The following is a 23,913-nucleotide window of genomic DNA, read 5'->3' as shown; positions in this document are numbered from 1 at the left end:
CTGGCATTGCTGCAGCTGTGGCATAGGTCACAGCTGTGTCTTGGATTCAACCCCCTGGCCCAGAACGTCCATAAGCCATGGGTGTGGTCATAATAATATTAATTTGATTTTCAAAATGTTACTGCATATAAACTTTTATAATAGCAGATTACTGTAATTGTAATTTAAAGGTCAAAAGTGCCCAGTGACAAATTTAAGAATTCAAAAATGTCGCTTGTATTGAATCCTGCCTTTTCAAGATAATGACTATCTTTACAATTGCAACCTGTAGAACTCCAGATTATTGAATGGAAAGATAGCACTTTGATGTTTTTTCATTTCCTTTTTTTAAATCTTAATGTTCTTCTTGTTCTCAAAGACATAGACAAAAAGATGAAGATTCTTCTCTGTGTTCTGTATCACCATGGTCTTTCTGACTGTGCCTAAAACGTGGTCATAGGTAAAAGCCACCACAAACTCCTTTTCTTTTGGCATATACACAACGGCTGCGGTTACAGAGCATGAGGTGCAAGTCTGCTGGTGTTTAGACACCTTGCCGTGGCTGACATGACATGATACAAAGAATGCTGCCCTGAGGGTATTCTGTTCCAGGACCAAATCCTGAAAGGGGGGCTTTTCGTCAGAGAAGATATAATTCCTAACCGAAAAGCATGAACAGCACATGGCAAGGCCAGCCCCACTTCCCAGCACTTCTCCCGTGAGAGCCCCAGCTGGCAGATACTCTCTCCAAATTGATAGTTTAGTTCCGAAAAGCCAAAAGATATTTGAAAAAAGATCGATTTTTAAGTAAGCCACAAAGAGACACTTGAATTCACTCGGGGCTATTTTGGTTGCAATTTCTGGTACATAGAGTGTATCTCATGTCATAACATACATTTCATTTATGCATTCGGTCATGTCTGTGTTCTTTTCTCTGCCAAATTATAGACCCTAGGACAGTGCTGGGTTCCTGGCAGGCACTCAAGAATCTGGAGAATGGACAAGGAGAAATAGCCCTTTGAAGTTTTCCAGACTATGTCAGCAGTTTGGAATATTAAGCTTTTTGGCCACCTTAAATGCTCTGGCTGCCTACCGTCAGGGGATAAACTTTAATCTTCTGAATATTTCTTTAACATTCTGGTCACAGAATAAGTTATTCCTTGTTTACAGGTTTTAATATTCGCCCTGAGCTTATTTCGTACATGTCATGAATCAAGAAAAGAGTGACTGTATTACCCAGAGCTTTTTAACTTCCTGAGAAAAAAAAACTTCTTGTTTTTGAGAAATGCTTGAACCTTGCGTTGGGAGTTTTAGTCTTTGGAGTAGAGCTGTGTGGCGCCCCTCACTGCTGAGCCTCACAAGTTCAGCTCTGTTTGTTGGAAAGAGCACAGTCGGCTTACTTTGGTTCTATTAAGTTAAGAAAGTCAATTCAACTGAAAGGCTGGTCCCCACCCCTAGCCAGGGGATGCCCGTGTACAGTGTTCCAGCAGATCGCCTGCTGAAATGCTGATCCTGCACACACAGTGCCATCGGCGGTGGGAAGCAGGCATTAGCAAAGGGCTGCACGGATGTCCCAAAAACACTGCACAGCCCAGGGATTTGTTCAAAGCAGAGACCAGGAAGGCATGCAGGTCACGAAGTGCCCAGGTCTTCTCTGCGCCCTGTATCCTGAGGTCTCCTGTTGGGGCTCATCTGGTATTCATCTCTAGATTGAGCTTTTTACCTGGAAAAAGTCCCGATGGCTTAATACTGCTTATTTTAACTGCGTGAAGCCATGAGACTTATGCAATGGTCTCCGTGCCCAGCAGATTCTCTTCCAGTCCATGATCAGGGCAGGCCATCCGTCTCAATGAGTTATCCTTGAATTGTTTCATGAGCCTTTTGTAGCTCTCAGCACTTGGGTGCCGGGCACGTTTCTTATGTTTATATCCAAATACTTATTTTCCTTTGGGGTGATAGGAAATAGCATTGGACTGTTTACTTGGTTTCTGCTCATTTGATGTTAGCTTATAGCTATGCCATTGATTTTTGTATGTTGATTTTGTATCCTATAACTTTTCTAAACTTACCTGTTAGTTTTAGGAGGTTTTTTGGTAGATACCTTGGGATTTCCTACAGAGACAACTACGTAGTCTACGGTCTGTAAATAGAGACAGCGTTACCTTTTCCTCTCCTGTTGCGCACTGGCTAGAACTTTACTCTGTTGAATTTGAGTGGTGAGAGAAGACACCATTGCCTTCTCTACTAGAGGGAACGTGTGCTGTCTTTCGCCAGTAGGTTTGGTGTTAGCCAAGTTTATTGTTCTTGTTGTTGTTATGCTTTTTATTACTAATGGCCATGCATTTTGTCAAATTCTTTTTCTTCATCTATTGATTCAATCATGCGGTTTTCCTTCTTTGGCTGCTTAATGTGGTGGACATCACCAGTTGACTTTCTTTTTTTAAAAAGAAGTAGAGTTGATTTACAATAACTGTGTTTGTTTCAGGTATGTAAGAAAATAATTCGCTTTTAGAGTTTTTCAGATTATTTTCCATTATAGGTTATTACAAGATCTTGAATATAGTTTCCTGTGCTATACAGTAAATCCTTGTTGTTTATCTGTTTTGTATACAGCAGTCTGTATATGTTGATCCCAACTCCTAATTTAGTCCTCCCCCCTTTGTCCATTGGTAACCATAGGTTTGTTTTCTGTCTGTGAGTCTGTTTCTGTTTTGTAAATAAGTTCATTTGTATCATATTTCAGATTCTACATATAAGTGATAACATAATATTTGTCTTTCTCTGTCTGACTGACTTCATTTCATATGATATTCTTTGGGTCCATCCATGTTGCTGAAAGTGACAATATTGCATTCTTTTTATGGCTGAGTAATATTCCATTATATATGTACCACATCTTCCTTACTCATTCATCTGTTGGACACTTTTCCTAGATTTGAGTTTGGTTTGTCCTTTTTTTCTTTGCCATAAGACGTACAATTAGGCTGTTGATTTAAGATCTTCTAAAACACTGAATTATGGTTGATAAAAAATCTTTCCTGTTTTTAATATAAGACTTTGCAGCTATGACTTTACTCCTTAGTATTATTTTTTCTGTGTCACATAAATTTTGGTGTGTTGTAATTTTGTTTTCATTCATCTCTATGTATTTTCTAAATACCCTTGTGATTTCTTTGATTCATTGATGGCTTAATAATGTGTTGTTAATTTCCACAGATTAGCTAATGTTCCATTTTTCCTTCTGTTATTGATTCCAACTTCATCCTGCTGTAGTCAGAGGAAAATTTTTGTGTGATATCTATCTTTTATCTTTTTAGATCTATTGAGACTTAATATGTGGCCTAATATATGGTCTCTCCTGTAAACTACCTTATGTTACACTTGCGAAAGATGCGTGTGTTGTTGTTGTTGGGTAGGGTGTTCTGTTGGATCTATTTATTGTGTTGCCCATTAAAATCTGTCTTTGTAGCCCTCTCATAGTTTTTTTTTAATCTATTTTTTTTTAATCTCCAGGTCTTTTTAGGCTTTCTGTTTCTTTATAGATATTTCTATTTTGTTCAAACATCATTTTCCTGACTTTCGCCACATCTTGCTTTTAATCTGTGTCTTTAGGTCAGGTGTTTTAACGTCTTTATAAATCAGTGGAACAGCAGAGAAAGCCCAGAAATAATCCATAAACCTATGGTCAATTAATCTATGAGAAATGAGGCAAGAATATACAGTGGAGAAAAGATAGTCTCTTCAATAAGTGGTGCTATGAAAACTGGACAGCTACATGTAAAAAAATGAAATTCAAACATTCTCTTATACCATACCCAAGGATAAACTCAAAATGGATGCAAGGCTTAAATGTAAAACTGTATACTATAAAACTCCTAGAGGAAAAACATAGGCAGAATACACTTTGACATAAATCACAGCAGTATCTTTTTGGATCTGGCTTCCAAAGTAGTGGAAATAAAAACAACAATAAACAAATGGAACATAATTCAAGTTTTTGCAAAGCAAAAGACAACGTACAGAATGGGAGAAAATGTTTGCAAATGATGCAAACAACAAGAGATTAATCTCAAAATACACAAACAACTCATGAAACTCACCATAAAAAAATTCAAAAAATAGGAAGAAAAATCTGAATAGATGCTTCTCCAAAGAAAATGCACAGATGGCTCAAAAGCACATGAAAAGATGCTCAACATTGCTGATTATTAGTGAAATGCAAATCAAAATTACAATAATGCATCACCTCACACTGGTCAGAATGGCTATCATCAAAAAGTCTACCAACAGCAAATGCTGGAAAGGATGTGGAGAAAAGAGAATCCTCCTACACTGTTGGTAGGAATGTAAATTGGTACAATCTCATAGAGAACAGTTTTGAGATTCCATGGGAAACTAAAAATAGAACTACCATGTGATCCAGCAGTCCCACTCCTGGGCATACACATAGAGAAAACCATAATTTGAAAAGATACATGTAACCCAGTCAGTATTCACGGCAGCACTATTTACAGTAGCCAAGACATGGAAGCAACTTAAATGTTTATTGACAGATAAAAGATGTGGTACATTACACAATGGAATATTACTCAACCATAAAAAAGAACAAAATAATGTCATTTCCAGCAACATGGATGGACCTAGAGATTCTTATACTAAGTGGAGGGTGGGGTGGGGACTATTCCATAATTATCCCCACGGCCCCAGGCTATACTCTAGGCCTCCCAACCTGGCCAAGGTTCAGCTTTCTGGTTGTTCAGTAGCCACAGGCTCTGTATACATCTGATGCGTATTCAGAAGTGGAGTGTATCCAGTGGGTCAGATGTGGGTCTCTGACACCCCTGGGTGGCTGCATGCCTACCCCCCGACTTCCCTCGAGTCCCCGCTTTTCTAAGTGTGACACCTCAGCCGGCTGTCACGTTGTTAATATATCGGAGTATTTTTAAAGCTACAGTTGAGTTCGTGGGAGGACAGATAACATAAACGGGATCATTACACATTAAGAGGCAAAGGCAGACACATCATTCGAGCCCTTAGATTAGTGATCTGTTGCTCAGGTCTTGATTCATTGAGGCCAACCCTTCCCTGCATATAAAACAGAGTTAATAGCTATGTCTCATTAAAAATAGTAATCACCTCTTGGTATCAAATCAATAGGCTATTCCTCACAAGGAATGCTTTTAAATATTATCAATAATTTAAACTAATTCTAATTCTAACTCTAAAGGCTGCTCTATTGGCAGTTTAGATCTAAATGCCAGCTCCGGCAGACACAATTTGGGGCAAATTACCAGGTAGCTCTTGTCCTTCTTCTAAAGACAATTTCCCTAAAATGTGTTATGCACAACCTAATCTTTATGACATTAGCCATTTGAAAAATCCTTATTACTTTATTTCTCCATTTTTTTTGTTTTTTTGAATTTTTTCATTGACATGTAATAGCCTTACATTATTATATACGTTTCAGGTGTACAAAATGGTGATTCGATATTTTTATGCATTACAAATTGGTCACTGTCATAAGTTAGTTACCACCTGTCACCACACAAAGTTCTTGGGACACTATTGACTGCATTGCCCACACTGTCCACTTCATCTCCATGATCATTTATTTGGTAGCTGGAAGGTTGTACCTCTTATTCTCCCTCCCCTGTTTTACTCATACTGCAGCCCACTGTCCTCGGGCAACCACCTGCTTATGTTTTTTTCCAGAAGTTTTTTGTTTCCGGTCTTGCCTGTAAGTGTTGGATCAGGCCTGAGGTCATTGGTACATGGTGTGAGGGAGCAGTCCAGTGGGATCCCTGTGTCTGGAGCTGCCAGTCTCCCCAGCACCATTTACTGAAGAGGCTGTCTTTCTCCCTGTGTGTTCTCGCCTCCTTTGCTGTAATCTTATTTCTCCTCTTGATACTCTAGGCTCTGAGTTGCTCCTAGATCTAGCAAGGAAATGTGGTAAAATTGTATGTGAATGGGGTGCATATGTTCCTGGTGGAGAGAGTGAGTAAATTTCAGCATACGGATTTCATTCCTTCCCTTTTGAATGCTCACAGGACTGTATTTTTGCTTTCTGCATCTAGACTACTCTCCAGAATGTTGAGATTGCCAGAGAAGTGACCTCTGCAAAAGGAGAATATTGCTCTCCCTGAATTCAAGTAAGACCATTACTTTTAAATAAGTCACGGTGGGTAACGGTATTGCTCTCCAAGAAAATGTTATTCATTACCTACTTAGAATTTCCCAAAGTCAGGTGTTGGGTGTGTTCACCTCGCATTGAGCAGAGCCCTCTCTACGGGACTTCAGAGGACCACACCCTGCCACCCTGACCGCAGCCCCAGAAGGCTCGCAGATTAGAATCAAAGAGAGGTACAAATACAGTTGTAACGAGGGTGGTGGAAGTTCTGGAGCAGCTCTTCACAGCCTCCAGGTGCCTTCTCTGCGATCACAGTGTTGATAGTTAAAAAATATCTCTGGGTGCCTTTCAAACATTGGTCTCTCTTGTTAGGAATATATCTTTGCCTCCACGCTTGTTTGCTTGTTTGGAGTGGCATACACTTTACCAACAGCAATGTGCCCGAACTGATAGTTTCCTGGGAGAGGCTGAAGGAGGGGGGGATCCTGTGCGTAGCCGCCCACACAGCCTGTTCCCACGTGGACCATCTCAGACCACACGCTTCAGCACACACGGCTAGGACTCTCACAGTCTCTGACCTGACCTGTAGCACCATACTGGTGCCTCCTGCGTTTGTCCGCATTTAAAGCTGACTGGCCCCCCGCCTGCATGGGAGAAAGGCCCGAGGGCCAGAGCAGCTGCTAGCAGGGTGCAGGCGGCCCTTCCTTCCAGCCTGGCGCTTGTCTCGCCTGGACCAGGGCAGCCCTTCCAGGACAGTTTCAGATCACTAAAACGAGGCTGCTCTAACGTAAATACTTAATGTCTGAACTGCGAAGTGTTAAGCTATGGCTCCTTTCTGAGCTTTGAAGACGTCGGAGACACCTGACCTTGTACTCAGACTTGTCTTTGCCTGGTCTCCTCCCTCTTCGTGTTAAATGTCACAGCTGCTCACAGGAAGCAGCATCTCTCAGCCCATTTGCCTGCAGACTTGTTATTCAAATTCCCAGTCCTTTCTGGCAAATTTGTGCTAGTAGAGCCTCTAAAACGTTCTGCTTCTAGTTTTGCGGACTGTGTGGTCTGTCACGGAAATGGAAAAAATGACACATTTACCAATACAAAGAAGCCTGGTCTTGAGCCCAAGATTGACTTTGAATGTAAGCAGCTTTCTTTGTGTTTTCTGACTTCGGTGAGCTCTCCACCTGGCTCACTTATGGGGGTCTGATGGATGTGCAGCCACCAGGAGGTGCGGCTCCTGGCTTTGAAGTCCTGGGGATTCTGGCTCCCAGGTCAAAACAGACGCTGACTTCTGTTACAGCTTTTCCTTCTTTCTGTTCCCGTGAGAGTTTGAAGTAAGAAACTAGAGCTTCTCTTGGTGACCCCAGGATCTACCATCATAACAAATATACAGAAATGTATTCTTCAGAAAAATTAAAAAGTTGATGAGAATGTTACTGAGGCTGCTTTCTGGGTATTTCAGAGATGTTCCGCCATAGATCAAAGTCTTGCTACACTGAAAAAAACCCCTCTGTTAATCTCCTTTCCACCTCCCAGCCAGGATGAGTGGATTTCTGGAAGCTCAGACATTGCTTTCCTTCATGGACAGAGTAATCTACGCTGCTCTAGTCTTGATAATCCTGTCTTGCCCTGTTCTGGAAAACTCAGGCCAGAGAAGGTTGGGTAATTCCATCTATGTGAAGACTCCTAGCAGCTCTAGGAGCTATACCTACCTACCTATCTAACTATCATCTGTCTATCATCTATGTATGTATCTATCTGTCTATCTATAGAAAGAGAGAATTTGTGCAAGACCCAAGGTCCCCCTGAGATGCCGCTGATGATAAAGGAAGCAGCGCAGGCTGTAGGATAGACTCCTAAGCATCACCCTCTAACTGCCAAGCCCAGCGGCATGGCTACAGAGCAGAGTGGGAGGAACCCCAACATGTGAAACTAAACTGAGTGGGGGCCGTGGGGCTCCCTGTGAGTGTGGCCCTAGCTCTCCAGCTTCCCCACTCACTCTGCCTGGCCCACTTGGAGCTGACGCTGCCTTGCTTGCTGGCAGGTAGAACGGCCCTGGTGATGGCTCACCGGTCTCCAGAGTCACAGAGGGCCAGGCTTTGGCGCGGCATCCAGGTGCTCCCTGAGCAGCCTCAGGCTTGAGATGCTGGTCACCAGGCAGAAGCACAGGGGTCCAAGCTCACAGGGTGACACTGGCCATGACACAAGGGCCACGACACGGGGGCGGGGCTGTCTTCAGGGAAGGGAGAGCACCCTCATGGGCCATGACCCCCCCTTGCCCCCTGGCTCAGTGTGCCTCCCCATTCACTCTGTGCCATCAGGTTCCACAGGATTTGGCAAAGGCCCAGTGTCATGAAGTCATTGCCAGAGTGGCACAGAGAGGGCTTTCACCACCCACAGGCATCCCCTGCCTACACCTAGTCCACCCTCCTCCCCTCCTTCTAAACTTCCAGAAAGTCACATAATAAGAATTTTCCAGGGTTCAAGCCTTTTCAGGTGGCGTCTTCCCTTCCTGGCATGTCTTTTGGGGGCCCAATAGGAACTTTCTTTTCATCTGAATCACACCCACTCAGTAGAGGTACCACTGCGTGTTCATCCATCACTCTGGGAAGGAATTATGCAGAAAGCTGCCATAAACATTCGGGTGCAGGTTAAATACGTTTTTGACCCATTTGGTTGAATACCTAGTAGTGCAGTATTCGTCCTGCCTGGTAGAGTAAGTACACTTTTGTAAGAAACTCTCCTCCTGTGGTCCACAGTGGCTGCCCATATTTCATCCCTGCCAGCAGGGACAGAGAGGGCCTCTTCTTCTGCATCCTTGCCAGCAACTGGTCATGTCGGTTTTTTTTTACTTTTAGTTTTTTTAATATTTAACTTTTCTGGTATCTTTGTAGAATTAAAAACCAAAACATTTACAAGACACTTTAAAATTTTTTCTCATAATAAGTACAGACATTTGGAAGATTTTCTTCCAAAATAAAGTTGATTAACACTCTACCCAGCAAATATACATTATGAGCAATATTTGGTAAGAAACACTGACATTGAGGTAAAAGCAGAAAATGCTGTAGTGGTAGTTAGTTGTAAGTGGTCTGAGGCATTTTCCTGTTCCACGGCTGCAAATGGAGCTGGTTCACAAGGTGCTTTTTCCACAGTGTACATTCTCCTTATTTCCTTAACCGAATTGAGTTGAACTGGTGTTTACAGCATTTACTGCTTCAACAAGTCAACATTTTGAGCATTTAAAGAAGAAAATAACAGGAGTACAATGCGTAACGGTTAACAGCTTCTTATTTCTTTTTTAAACTTTCTTTTTAATGTGATGGCTAGTAGGTAATAACAGTAATTAAAGGTAAGAAAATGATATGAAATTTCATCTCTAAGAACGATGTCCAACACATCGTCCCTCTCTGCCATGGGAGCTCCGGGCACTGTCTGATCTGAGGATCAGTGTCATCATGTGACACTGACAGAGTGGCTGGTGTGGCCCCCTGAAGCCGGTGCTCAGTCTGCTTTTATTCTAACTCAAAACTGGGAGCTTTTACCCACATTAGGTGTATGTTTAGTTCAAAATCTAAAGCTGGCCCAGAAAAAGGGGTACAGGGGCCAGAAATGACTTGTCCTTTACTGTGTGGGGGAGGGGGGACTCATGGACAATCTCCACACAATTGGACCCTAGAAAATCGGGAGGAACATAATGACTCCAACAGAGATGTGATGAATTAAAGGATGAGATTAAAATAGAATTGTTAATGAATAGAAATACTATCCCATGGCTTTATTGTGTGTTTTTTTTTTTAACATACTCTTTGAAATAATAGATCAGCATTTCTCAACATAGATCCCACATCAGAATCACCTGGACAGCTTGTCCCTTAGCTCCCAGCCCAGAGTGTCTGGTTCAGGAAGTTTGAGCTGGGCCTGAGGACCTGCATTTCTAAGAGTTCTCAGGCACTGCTGATGCAGGGCCCACACTTCGAGGAGCACTCGAGACCACGTAACGGATGACTCATGGTGAAAGCAAGTGATAAGTGCACAGTACTGTGACTTATTGTTGTAGGAGTCTGTTCTCTGGGTCAGGGAATCTGCCCTCGGTCACACTCCAGGCTCCTGGGTCCCTGTGGCACGTCGGCTTGCGTCTCTGTGTGATCTTTACACTGCAAATGGAGCATCCAGTACGATTCAGAAGAGATACAATTTTGACTATGACTATTGACTATTCTAGGCATAAAACGTAGTATCTTTACAAAAAGGTATAAAAATAAAAAGAGGAAAGATTTCAGATTGCTCTCAGAAGCAGAGGTTCTTCAAATCTTAATTCTCTATTTTTTTTCCCAAGTTAAATTCTAACCTAAGCTAATTCTCCTCTAGAGCACCACTGAGTGAAGGTTATTTTGTGAACAATGGCAGAACATTTTCTCATGGTATGGGCATTTTCTATTTGAAAATTAAATCATCTGTAACTATTGTTTGGCAGCTTTCATGGGTTCATTCATTGACTCGGCAAGCATGTATGGCGTGCCCACCATGTGTGCCAGGGAGCTGAAAATCACTCCCAGATGGAGCCCAGAGTCTAGTGGCTTGTAACCGGGGCTTTTCAGAGGAAGGTGGTGCCTTCTGCTGATTGTCCTCTCGGGATAACTTTCCACGTCACAGTATAAGACTGTGTGCGCAGTGCCAAGTTCAGCTGGTAACTGTGTTTTACCATCGTCGCCGTCCTTGACCGAGGAGGTCAGAACAAAAGGTAGTGAGACTCATGTTTCATATTTTCTGCTCTTAAAATTACAATTCAGATGTGTTTTTATTCAGTGTGTCAAATTAAGAAACAATAAATGAATATGCTGGATTAACCGCAGAAGATTGATTTCTGCGTCACAAACTCAAATGGCTGCGCTGCTCTCCTAGCTTAAGGGCAGCAGTCAAGTGCAACACAAGTGCAATTCATGCGTCTGCCGGCGGCGGCTCAGTTAATGGCAGTCCCGGGAGCTGTGCCCAGTCTGCTTGAAGCACAGGGCACCAGCTGATTGAAGCGTTTCTCCCTGGGGTTTCCTGGTGGCACAGCGGGTTAAGGATCTGGCACTGCTGTCGCATGGGTTCGATCCCTGGCCCAGGAATTTACACATGCTGCGGGCACAGCCAAAAAACAGTGTTTCTCTTTGAGGAATGATATATAGACTTTGCTCTAACATCATGATTCAAATGGATGCCCTGTTCTGTTTGAAAACCTGGGAAAGCTGTAGTCACAGCACGCACTCTTCTTTTTTTTCCCTAATATTTGCTAGTGTCTTTTAAAGGTGTATTGTTTCAATAAAGCTTTTGCACACTCTTGTAGAAGATTTGTAAGCCGTTCTAACACTGCCTATTGACAAGGCAGATTCTGCCTGCATTGCAGAGGTAACAGCCTGGTCCCCTGGGGGGACCACGGGATCCAGGTGAGGGGGCAGCCAGCTGGTCACTCAGAGCAGATGAAGCACAGTGACCAGAGTGCCTGCTGGAGAAAGGGTGGATTAGCAAGATGATAAGAGTAAATTTGGCTTCGGTAGAATGGTACAATTGCTTTACAAACAGCCTGCCTTTCATTGCCAGTAAGCAGAGCGGGGTTAGGGTACTTCCTAAATAAGCAGTTTGTTATTTTTCTTTTATTGCTCTTTTTTTTTAACCAAATTTTACCATTTCAGAATTGTGCTACTTTCATGTGCCTTGCCGTATGTCATAAATATTCTTTTTTTTTAAGCTTATAGGTTTATGGGACTTTTTGTCAAAAACATTAGTCTGAGTTTTTTTTAATACTAGGCTATGATTTTCCAATAAACAAAAGCCTCTCTGATGTCGAAATATCAGCCTTACATGTGACTGTTTTTGTTCATTGGAAACATCGAATTCTTGGCCTTGGCTGTTCCCAAGTGCCAGGTGACTGGGGAATCATTCAGTTCGTTCCCAAAGCATCATTTGAAATTGTTTGGCAAATCACTTACTTTGCTGTCTTTGGTTAATTAACTGCAAATTATTTTGAGAACCCCACACCTTTAACACAGGATCCTGGGGGGAACATGTTCTTGAGATGAGACCAATGGTCCCAATTACTACTAGATTTGTCCTCAGTAAGTTTGTGTGTCCTGACAGGACAGGAGAGGCAGGGTCCCCAGGACCGTAGGTCACAGACGGCGCAGAGGGCCGAGTGCAGCTGCACCTGCTGAGAACCACGCTGTGCAGAGCAGAAAATAGCAACAATAGGGTTTCATGTCAGATTGGTTGGTGGTTTTTTAAGAACAAAACCAGAAGCAGTTTGGTGCCATCCGTCTCCTGGCGCGGGAGGCAGGTGTCTCTGGTGTGGCTGCTGGACTGACTGGCTTGACCTCTTTTCCCTGGGCCTCGGCTCTCTGGTCCATTGTGTAGGAAAGTTAGCACGGACCCGGGGTGACAGTGCCCTTGGGATGAAGGTGGCCTCTCACAGGCAGAGGGATGGAGGAATTTTGAAAGTACAAATAAATTTGAAAAACACAAATTTGGAGTTCCCATCCTGGTGCAGCAGAAACGAATCCGACTGGGAACCATGAGGTTGCGGGTTCAATCCCTGGCCTTGCTCAGTGGGTTAAAGATCCAGCGTTGCCGTGAGCTGTGGTGTAGGTCAAAGAGGTGGCTCGGATCTGGCGTTGCTGTGGCTCTGGCATAGGCTGGCAGCTACAGCTCCGATTCGACCCCTAGCCTGAGAACCTCCATGTGCCTCAGGTACAACCCTAAAAAAAAAAGAAAAATACAAATTTAATCATACCTTTCTCTTGGGGTGTTTATTTGCTTTATTTATTTGTCATATTAACAAAAGAGCTGAATTTGTACTCAATATCAAATACCTATAAACAGGTAAAGTATGTAGTGAATGCAGGATTTGTCCACTTATTTTCAAGCAGAGCTTCATTTTTAACATTTAAAAATATTAAAACGTCATTCTACTTAGGAGACTTTCCTTATGGCTTAGGTTCACCTTTTGTCAGTTGAAAACTTCATTTCTTCTCAAATACAACCAGTATGCTTACAGCATTTTAAGGACTTTGCTAAAGTCTTTGAATACTCTATCTTCCTGTTAATATAAAGATACAAATCCTTCAGTAGAAACATACATCAGTATAATTTATTTAAAATACAGTGATTCCCATTTCAATGCTATCTTCAGAAAGTGATAGTTATCCTCTGTATCCACTATATCACAAAACTCTACATTTCTAAGAGTTGAACCCATTGGGTAACCAAGTAGACGAATCATCACAATTTCTCAAGCATCTTCTATGGATGCCTCTCCTCACTGCTTGACATGAGATATTCATTTGATGATCTGAGGACAAACGAGGTGGCACAAATGAAAGGCTAAGAAAAGATGATATGACATTTTTGAGAACAGACCCCAGTGCTACCAGTGAACAAGATTTGTCTTGGAAAGAAATCTTATGTGTTCCATGCATAATTTAATCTCAAAAGGGCTTAAGAGAATTATAAAGCATAACAAAGTGTGTTACTTTAGCATAAACACTGGAAACCTTGAGCCAATTAGGTAAACTTTAGAAGGAATCAATTAATTTAAACCACTTAAAACCACGTAAGTAAGAAAGATAAAGAGAATCCATTTCCCACCTCTGCCCTGATTGCAAAGGTCACAAGTGTCCATGGTACATCAAGGAGTTAGAGGAGAGGCCTGTAGTTTATGCTGAGGTGGAAAAGGATTTCATGCCATGAGCCAAAGTTTGTTCAGTTCTTTCAGCAGAGAAAGGGTAGAGGTGACTAGTTTGCTGCTTTAACTTTTGACAATATATGCAATTACAGTCTATTTTTAGAGAACCTCATTGTGTTCTACCTTTACTCTGAAAAGTTTTCATTGCATCCCTTGTAATGTTAAACGTGTTGTGTCACGGAGGTGGTGAACCAAAAGCTGTGTTGGGGACCATATTCTTCATGTGATTAAAAAAGAAATGTTATTTGTTTTCAATGGTGAAAATCTTGATGCTTTTGACTTTAAAATGTTATTTATTTGTAAAATGTGCATCCGATTCTAATTTGATAAGTTCTTTAAGAAATATCTATAAAAGATGGTATACTAAAGTGGACAAATTTTAGTTTAGATGTTACAAGGAATTGGTGTCAGCATATGTGTCTGTATATGTGCATCTTTGATTCGAGTTCCTTTCTTAATTTATATAGCCTTCTTATAAACAGTAAGTTTCTGTTGCCATCATGGCAGCACAGTTTGTCTATAATTTTATGTCAGGACTTTGCTTTAGTTATCTTTTGCTGTTCAGTAAATTAGCACAAATTAAGTGTCTTAGCAACTCATATTGATTGTCTCCAAGGGTCTCCAGGTCAGGAGTCTGAGCTCAGCTGGCTGAGCGCTCTGTCAGGGCCTTCTCGAGGTTTCACCCCAGGTGTTGGCTGGCATTTGCTCAAAGCTCTCAGAGTTGTTTCTGATCCTATTTGTGTCTAAGTTACTCACTCTGAACCTCTTTCTTTGAGCCAATTAGGTAAACTTTAGAAGGAATCAATTAATTTAAACTACTTAAAACTATATAAGTAAGAAAGATAAAGAGAATCCATTACAGCACAGGTGACTGCAAGTATTTCGAGCGCTATTAGAGGTGCTCCCAGGCTTACAGCAAGCTGCCTACTTGGCAGCTATTTCACAAGACAACAGCAAACAGCAAGATGTAAGAAATAATGCAGAAATGCTTATTTCCAGAGGGATCTGTTCCATTGTATAACTTGAAAATGCTTTCAGCTGTAATAACTTGGGATTAGACTGTCAGATTTCTGACTAGTCAGAGGTCAGCTTACTTTCAAGGTCTTTGGAAGAGGCACGTTCTAACGCTGCCACCAAGCTTGACATTGCCAGGCCTCTGATCCAACAAGAGCATCCACTGCTAGGAAGTTAAGTCAAGACTCTTGCAGAGCTTCTAATACTGACAGTTGTCACTGGTAAGAGTTCCCTCTGCCAGACCACAGCTATGATCTACTCAGCATCCTTTTGGGGATTCTATCTTAGCCCCGCTCACTGCAGCTACCCATCCTCGGAGCCATGGTGTGTGTGCAGCTGCTTTTGTTGGCTGATCGCTTCTCCTCTGTAAATGCACACCCCTGGAATTCTGAGTCCAGGCAGCCCCTCTCTTTTCTCAGTTGACCACACCTCAAAGAATACAAGTGACAAGGGTAACACTAGAAGCTGGAAGGAGGGTGCAATTTCATAGCGAGAGACACGGAGGACAAATAAACTTAGATATTGGAAAAGGGGAAAAGGATTTAGAGTGATGCCTGCAGCCAGTGCAATGGGTGCCCTGGGCTGCTGAGGTCTAAAGAATAATGCCTCGGCCACCAACACATTCAGCAGGCCAGGAGGGAGGGAGTCACTGTGGTGCCTGGTGACACAGAGCCTCCGGGTTGGGCCTGCTGCTAGATTAACCTTCTGGGTCACACTTGGGCATCCAGGATACACTGCACCTGGGTCAGGGTGTTTCTCAGTCATACGCTTGACAAATCTAAATTCCATAAAGACTTTATTTCAGAACAGGGTCAGATACCACTTATTTCAGGGAAATGGTCTAATTTAAAACATATTTACAGATATTTGGTGAAATGTTGACTACATCATAGTGTATTAAATCGTCTATGATCTTCCTCAGACTCCTGTTTCTCTTTGACCTTTAGCAACCCAGTGTCATTTAAAAACTGCAAACAGCAAAGTGCAAGAATGTTTCAGAGAGCACCGTGTGTGTGTGAGGGTGCATGAGTGTGTGTGTGTGTGAGTGTCCAGGCCACTGTACTTAAATTATTTACATGGGAGGGCGTGTGAGCTTGCGAGGCAAATTAGGGACTAACTTGACCAAGTCAAGGAGGGATTTTCTCTTTGCTACTGTTAAAAGATAGACTGAGACATATTAACTATTTGAAGCATTTATATGATCCAAAAATAGATTCCAACCAGGCAGCACCAGACCTGTGGTGGGTAGGAGCTCTCCCCAACAGGAGCTGAGGAAAGCCTGACAGAGGAGAAAGAAAAGCAAAGCAAGAGGCTTATTGGACTGGCAGGTTCAGCCACTGCCTGGTTTGGAAGAGCCAGTGGCTGCTTGTGGTTGGTTGTCCTTACCACTGGCTTTCTTAACCTGGAGGCATTTCAAGGCCGAGGTTCAGGTTTGCTCACAAAAGCCGCTGGGACACTGGAGCCACCTCAGTGTGATGGCCTCCTTGTTTAACTAACTTACCATTTCTCATTTCAGGGGCAGCTTTTCCTGCTTAAAACTCGAATTTCAGTGAGAGTGTGTTGACCATTAATTCTTTTGAGCACACTGGCAGGTCAGACCTGAGAAAATATTTTATGTTAAATAACTGGCTCAGAACGAGTCTTGAGCATTGGGAGGAAGAGGAAGAAAAAATAAGTCTATATATTCATACATTATTGGAAGGAATTTGCTTAAAATAAAATCTGTCCTAATGTTTTATGAAAAGGTCGCATTTAGTCATGATTTTCTCTGTCTCATAATATTATAGTATCACTATTGCATTATTATTTCTACATCAGGATAGAGAACAAATGTGAAGAAGATGAGAGAGAAATAGGTTGAGGGCAAAGAAAGTGACATAAGTAATATTGTTTCATACAAACTGTGAGTGGGTGTGAACTGCTCTAACCATTAACAGTCTAACAGAAAACAGATTGATACAAATCAAAGTTTTACAGAGAAATAACTTAGCAGTTAAATGTTTCCATTACCAAAGCACTTACTCTAATGCTTCAGTTTCCATGAGGCACTGCAGCGTGTTCCTTTATAGACCTTTTATCTGTCTGAACAAAGATGACAGAATCCAGAAATATCTAAAAGATAATTAAATATTAGATGTCAGTTAAAATTAATACAAATAGTACTACTATTGCTATTCCATAAATGCTTTCAAAAATGAGGAGAAAACTATTATCCTCGGAGTATTTTTGAAGAGGATCTTGGTTATATAAATACATGGCGTAGAATTGGAAAAAATGCTTCCCTCCAGAAATAATAGCTTTAGCTTTTAGGGAAAATTTAATTGCATGGTGTGAAAAGGCAATTTTTCCTAACTCGGTATCTAATCATGGTTTTGTTTTAAGATGGTGCTAATGCAGTTCTCAGCGATTTGGGAATGGAAAGTATCCAGGGCTCTTGGGCCATGTTTGCATTTGAATGTGCAGAGCTCTTCTGAGTGAGAACAGGCTCTCACATGCTGGTGTCCTGCTTTAATCACGGCTCAGCTGGCTGCTGCATCAGTGACTGTGAGGTGAGGGGCATGCTTGCCTCCCAAAGAGCATTGTTTTTCTTCTGTTTTTCTTTCCTGTTTGCCTTTTTTCCCCTAAGAAAGCTCTGAGGACTGAACTCTCTCTCAACTTGCATAGGTTTCTTTCTCGAGTATCAATCCAGGCTATCACCTTAGCATATGCAGTGACAGCTTTTCAGTTTAATCTTCTGGGTAATTTCTTCCTCTAGAGGAAGAATGTTTATGTCCTAATCGATGTATAATGTTGTATAAGGTTAAGGTGAATAAGGTGATGATTTGATGGATTCATACATGATCACCAATGCAGGGTGTGCTCACATCCAACATGACTTAACTATTGTTTCTTTTTTGTGGTGAGAACTTGTAAGATCTAATCTCCAGCAACTTTGGAGTATATGATACTCCAAAGTATGGTTAACTATAAACATAGTACTCTGCATTATTTCCATCTCAAGAATTTGCTCATCTTCTAACTGTAAGTTTGTACACTTTGGGCATCGCCTCAATCCCACATCCCACATCCCCAGGTAACCACCATTCCATTCTCTGTGTCTAGGAGTTTGGCTTTTTCAGATTCCACATATAAGTGACTTATCTTGCAGCATAATCACCTTGTGGACCCTCATGTTGTTCCATAGTTCTCATGGCTGCATAATATTCAACTGCATTTATACATTTTTTTCTTTTATCTAGTCATCCATTTATGGACACTTAGGATGCTGCCATGTCTTGGCTATCATGAACAATGCTTTAATAAACGTGGGCTGCCCTGTTATCCTATTTACATTTCATATGGACACATACCCCACAGTGGGACTGTCGGATCATACTGTAGTTCTATTTTTAATTTTGTGAGGAATCTCCGTCTATTTTCCATAGTGGCTGAACTAATTTACATTCCCACCAACAATGAACTGGCTTTTTCCTTTCTCAATATCCTCTCAGATAGTTGTTTTCCCTTGTCTTTTTTATAATAGCCATTCCGACAGGTGTGAAGTGATATCTCGTTGTGGTTTCAATTTGCATTTTTCTGATGATTAGTGATGTTGAGCATCTTTTCACATGCCTGTTAGCCATTTGTGTGTTCTTTGGAAAAATGGCTGTTCAGTTCCTCTGCCCATTTTTAACCAGATTGTTTGCTTTTTTTTGCTATTGAATTGTATGAATTATTTTTATTGTTGAATGTTAGCTCCTTTTCTGATACATGATCTACAAACATTTTCTCATGTTCCATAGGTTAAGTATTCATTTTGTTGAGTGTTTCTTTAGCTGTGCAGGGGATTTTTAGTTTGATGTTGTCCTCTGTTTATTTTTGCTTTTGTTGCTTGTGCTTTGGGTGTCATTCTCAAAAAAATTGATGCCAAAACCAGTTCCAAGGAGTATTTTCTCTATGTTTTCTTTTAGAACTTTTAAGTTTTCAGGTTTTATATTTAATTCCTTAATCCATTTTAAGTTATTTTTTTTTTTTTTGAGTGGCATGAGATAGGGATTCATTTGCTTTTTGCCACATGTGGTTGTCAGTTTTTCTAAGACTGTGTATTAAAAGAATATCCTTCCCCAACTGATTATTCTTGGCTCCCTTGTCAAATATTAGCTGACCTTATATGGATTATTTTTTTCCACTGGGCTCTTTATTCTGATCCATTTGTGTATCTGTTTTTAATGTCAGTGTCATATTTTTTTGATTGTTATAGTTTTGTAGTATAGTTTAAAATCAGGAGGTGGGATACTTATATCTTTTTTCTTCTTTCTCAGGATTCCTTTAGCTATTCAAAGTTTTTTGTGATTCTTTAAAATTTTACAAATTTTTACAATTTCTGTCAAAAATTCCATCGGAATTTTGGTATGCATTGCATTGAACCTGTAGATTAGTTTTGTGAGCATGGACATTTTAATATTATTTTTTTGTGTTATCTGTGCATATGGCCTATCCTTCCATTTTTTGTGTCTTTTTCAATTTTTCATCGATGTCTTGTAGTTTTCATTGTAAGATCATTCACTCCATTGGTTAAATTTATCTAAGTATTTATGATGTATTGTGAATAGGGTTGTTTTTATTTCTTTTTCAGATATTTTGTTGTTAGTGTATAGAAACACCAGTGATATTTTTGTATTCTTATTTTATATCCTGCAATTTTACTGAATTTGTAGATTAGTTCCAGCAGTTTGGGGTTGAATATTTAAGATGTTCTAAAAATCGCATCATTAGCAAATAAAAACAGTTTTTCCCCTCATTTCCACTTTGGAAACTTTGTATTTCTTCTTTTTTTTAGGGCTGCACTTGAGGCATGTGCAAGTTCCCAGGCTAGGGGTCAAATTGAAGCTATAGCTGCTGGCCTACACCACAGCCACAGTAACATGGGATCCAAGCCATGTCTGCAGCCTACACCAATACCGAATCCTTAACCCACTGAGCAAGGCCAGAGACCAAATCTGTGTTCTCATGAATACTAGTCAGGTTTGTTAATACTGAGCCAATAAGGGAACTCCAAGGAAACTTTTTATTTCTTTGTCTTTCCTGAATGCTCTAGCAAGGAAATCCCGTACTGTGTTGATCAGAACAGTGATATTTTTGCACCCTAATCTTGGAAGAAAAGCTTTCAACCATGTGCCAGTGAGTATGATAGCTGTGGATTTGTAAGAAAAGGCCTTTATTGTGTTCTTTATGTTCCTGCTCTACTCATCTTATTGAAGACATTTATCATGAAAGCATGTTGTATTTTATCAAAGGGTTTTTCTGCATCTATTGAGATAATTGTATGATTTTTATCTTTCATTCAATTAGTGTTCTGTATCATATTTATTGATTGGTTTATGATGAACCATCCTTGCATTCCAGGGATAAATTGCTCTTGATCATGGTGTACGATACTTTTCATATATTATTGAATTCATTTTAATAATATTTTGTTGAAAAATGTTGCATCTATAGTCATCAGGGTTATTGGTCTGCAGTTTTGTTCTTATAGTGTCCTTATCTGGCTTTGGTATCAGGTAATGGTGACCTCATAAAATGAGTTTAGAAGTGGTCCCTCGTCTTCACTTTTTGAGAAAGTTTTTCCTAAGAACACCGTACCCTTATTAATTCTAAGAACACTGTATAGATAAATGAGGAGATATACAGTTTTTAGCTATAAAACAGCAAACCAAGTTTATACTCTGGCCTTCAGTGCTTTTCCTTTGATACTTGGTCAAAAACTCCTGTGGATATTGGTCAACTCAGGTGAGGAGTTCTAAGACTTTACAGAAGTAATTTGCTAGTATGACTCCAACTACAGCATCTAAAATAATAAGGACATTAGGAAAACAAGAGAATTTTTTGTTTTGAGCTCATGGAACTCCTGAAATGAACTCCAGTTAAATCACTTTCATTTATTTTAGTGGATAAAGATCTGTAAGCAAATCATTGGTATTAAAATTTTATCTCAAGATTTGAGCTACACTTTACTTTAAAATTAATGTTTTAATAGCATGTTTTTGTTGTTAAATCCTGAGCTTTCAGGAAGCATCTACCCACTTCCTCTACATATGCTTTTGGCTGTAATTTGGCTTATTATCTGATTTACATCTTTTCATTACACCTTTTCTATTATGGATTTTTGAAATTTAATGTGATAATTTAAAATCTGCAGGAAGCATGTAAATAACTGTTTATTCAGTGGAACTATGAGAGGCAAATGGGTGACATAAGGATGACTGTTTTTCTGTCACTTGGCTTGTCATTGAAATTTTCTTTCAGGGAATGCAAATGATTTACTCTATTACTTTTTTTTTTTTGTCTTTTGTCCTTTTTTTAGGGCCACACCCACAGCATGGGAATGTTCCCATGCTGGGGGTCTAATCAGAGGTGTAGCCACCAGCCTACACCACAGCTTATAGCAACATGGGATCTGAGCCACATCTGCAACCTACACCACAGCTCGCAGTAACACCAGATCCTTAACCCACTGAGTGAGGTCAGGGATCGAACCTGCAACCTCATGGCTCCTAGTCGGATTTGTTAACCACTGAGCCACCATGGGAACTCCTCTATTACTTTTTGATTCTTCAGATATGATAAGAAAAAATGAAGATATATACTAGTATTTAATTTACTTCAAATTGAAATTCAGTGTGTTTTTATCATTTAGAGAAACTTAGATACTTACTTTCACTAAATTATGTATTGTACCTGTAACATAAATTGTATAAAGAAAAATTCAAAACCCAAGAATTTTTATCCTTTGTACCAATGGAAAGGGGACAGGTAAATCACCTGCATTAGGGATAAATAGGGGAGGGTCTTTTGTTCAGGCATGTGCTTTTTGGAGTACCTGCACCTTTCTGCAGAAGTAAAGAGCTTTGTTAAGAAAAGAAAAAAAAAAAAAAGCATTTAAAAAAAAAAGCAACATCTTCTCAGTTGTTGAGTAATGACAGTAAAAACAAAAATAAACAAATGGGACCTAATTAAACTTAAAAGTTTCTGCACAGCAAAGGAAACCCTCAACAAAATGAAAAGACAACCCACAGAATGGGAGAAAATCTTTGCAAATGAATCGACCGACAAGGGATTAATCTCCAAAATTTATAAACACCTTTTGCAGCTCCATACAAAAAAAAAAAAAAAAAAAAAAAAAAAAACCATGAAAAAATGGGCAGAAGATCTAAACAGACAGTTCTCCAAAGAAGACATACAGATGGCCAAAAAACACATGAAAAGATGTTCAACATCACTCATCATTAGAGAAATGCAAATCAAAACCACTATGAGGTACCACCTTACACCAGCCAGAATGGCCACTATCCAAAAGTCTACAAACAATAAGTGCTGGAGAGGGTGTGGAGAAAAAGGAACCCTACTACACTGTTGGTGGGATTGTAAATTGGTCCAACCACTGTGGAAAACAGTATGGAGATTCCTCAGAAAACTAAAAATAGAATTACCATTTGATCCAGCAATCCCACTCCTGGGCATCTATCCAGAAAAAACCATGACTCGAAAAGACACATGTACTCCAATGTTCATTGCAGCACTATTTCCAATAGCCAAGACATGGAAATAATCTAAATGTCTATCGACAGAGGAGTGGATCAAGAAGATGTGGTACATATAGACAATGGAATATTACTCAGTCATGAACATGAACGAAATACTGGCATTTTCAGCAACCTGGATGGACCTAGAAATTATCATGCTAAGTGAAGTCAGCCATACAATGAGACACCAACATCAAATGCTTTCACTGACATGTGGAATCTGAAAAAAGGACAGACTGAACTTCTTTGCAGAACAGATACTGACTCACAGACTTTGAAAAACTTATGGTCTCCGGAGGAGACAGTTTGGGTGGTGGGGGGATGCACTGGGAGTGTGTGATGGAAATCCTATGAAATTGGATTGTGATGATCATTGTACAAATATAAATGTAATAAATTCATTGAGTAATAAAAAAAAAAGAGAATAACCTAAGAATTTTTATCCTTCATATGAGAATAACTTTAGAATTTTTACCTAGGATCACATTTTCTTTTCTTTTCTTTTCTTTTCTTCTCTTTTCTTTTCTTTTCTTTTCTTTTCTTTTCTTTTCTTTTCTTTTCTTTTCTTTTCTTTTCTTTTCTTTTCTTTTGCTTTTTAGGGCCACAGGCACGACATATGGAACTTCCCAGGCTAGAGGTCGAATTGGAGCTGTAGCTGCTGGCCTACACCACAGCCACAGCAATGCCAGATCTGAGCCACATCTGTAACCTATACTACAGTTCATGGCAACACTGGATCCTTAACCCACTGATTGAGGCCAGGGATCGAACCTGTGTCCTCATGGTTACTAGTCAGACTCATTTCCTCTGAGCCACAACGGGAACTCCAAGCCACGACGGGAACTCCAAATTTTCTTTATCCTAAGGTTTACATATGCAGAATTAGATTTTGTATTGCCAGATAACTCTCTATAATGGTGAACCAAAGTATTACTGTGGAGAAAAAAGAGATTCTACTTCATTTCCTCATATTATCTGTATTGCTTTCCTCCCATATTAAGGTTTTCAATACATCTTGTTTAAAACTTTGAATGTGGAGTTATGTGGGGTTATACTTTTTCCCCCTAGTAGGAGAATACCACCTGCTAAACAATCTAGTTTTCTGATTGATTTTGCTTACATATTCAGTTACTACTTATAAACAGGTCCATCTTAAATCTCCCACAGTGGTCCTTTGGGGAGCAAGGGCCCTGGGCACCCCTGTATATTCTCGAAGGCTCGGTGGTGGGCTCTGTGGAGAATAAGCCCCCTTCACTGCAGTCAGCTCTCCTGTTTGCTGCCCCTCCAGGCAAGTCCTCCGGTCAGTAACTGACTTGGGACTGTTATAAAGAAACAGCACAGGAGAAGCAGGGCTGGGAGGAGCAAGGCTGGGAGGAGCAGACTGGGAGGAGTGGGGCTGGGAGGAACAGTGGAGCCGTGAGGGGGGCTGGCAGGAGTGGGGCTGAGAGGAGTGAGTGCGGGGCTGGAGGAGAGGGTCTGGGAGGAACAGGCTGGCAGGAGTGGGTCTGGAGCTG

At 40.6% G+C, this 23,913-nt stretch overlaps 1 protein-coding gene across 12 annotated transcripts in view; it reads left to right on the top strand.

The window, feature by feature from the left end:
• SNTG1 (syntrophin gamma 1) overlaps window positions 1–23,913 on the top strand; it is a 449,457-nt gene that overhangs the window by 177,725 nt on the left and 247,819 nt on the right. For 3 of the 12 annotated variants that reach the window (XM_085021228.1, XM_085021218.1, XM_085021219.1), the window contains one exon: window positions 6,054–6,128. The exons of the other annotated variants lie outside the window; for them this stretch is intronic. The gene's annotated coding sequence lies outside the window, so the exon portion shown is untranslated. The remainder of the gene's footprint in view (window positions 1–6,053; window positions 6,129–23,913) is intronic. 12 annotated transcript variants of the gene reach the window in all.

Source organism: Sus scrofa, chromosome 4 (genome assembly GCF_054392235.1).
Source record: "Sus scrofa isolate SSC_HxYL_T2T_F1_AM1 chromosome 4, Sscrofa_HxYL_maternal_Yorkshire_Landrace_v2.0, whole genome shotgun sequence".
Lineage (NCBI taxonomy): Eukaryota > Metazoa > Chordata > Mammalia > Artiodactyla > Suidae > Sus > Sus scrofa.
This window is presented reverse-complemented; position numbering and strand designations above follow the sequence as displayed.